The sequence below is a fragment of the Gavialis gangeticus genome, unplaced genomic scaffold (assembly GCF_001723915.1).
Source record: "Gavialis gangeticus isolate Ggan-Ray unplaced genomic scaffold, GavGan_comp1, whole genome shotgun sequence".
Taxonomy (NCBI): domain Eukaryota; kingdom Metazoa; phylum Chordata; order Crocodylia; family Gavialidae; genus Gavialis; species Gavialis gangeticus.
Window position 1 is genome coordinate 17,915,561 of NW_017729034.1, and position 458 is coordinate 17,916,018.

At 60.9% G+C, this 458-nt stretch overlaps 1 protein-coding gene across 1 annotated transcript in view; it reads left to right on the forward strand.

Annotated features, from left to right (window-relative positions):
• Positions 1-289: 289 nt before the first annotated feature.
• The window catches only part of CHD4 (chromodomain helicase DNA binding protein 4), a 27,490-nt gene continuing 27,321 nt past the window's right edge, over positions 290-458 (forward strand). The window contains exon 1 of the mRNA XM_019527046.1: positions 290-383. The gene's annotated coding sequence lies outside the window, so the exon portion shown is untranslated. The remainder of the gene's footprint in view (positions 384-458) is intronic.

The window sequence follows — 458 nt, forward strand, 5'->3', positions numbered from 1 at the left end:
TTAGAGGTTTAGGGGCATTATCGTGGGTTGGAGCAAAGGAGTATTATGGGATGTTGGAGTGAAGGGGTTAGTGTGGGGAGTATATTATGGGATGTTTCTCCGAGGAAGGGTTCTATTATGGGATGTTCCTGATGGAAAGGGGGGGTTGATTATTATGGGATGCAAGGCCGGGCAAGTGAGTGGGGAGTTATGAAGGGAGGGTGGATATTATGGGATGTCTGGTTGCCTGGGTGACGGGGGCGGGGCTCGTTGCCGAGGTGCCAGAGCATATTATGGGATGGAGGCGGGAGTAGGCGGGGCCTGGCTGGGTTTTTTTTCCCCCCTTTAAGAGGCGGCGCCGGGGCAGGAGCCATTTTCCCTTCTGCGGCGGCGAGTGGCACCGGGTGAGGAGCCGGGAGGGGACGCGGCCGGGGGGTGGCAGGGGGCGCCGCCCCGGGTCCCTCGCGTGCCCGCCCGGC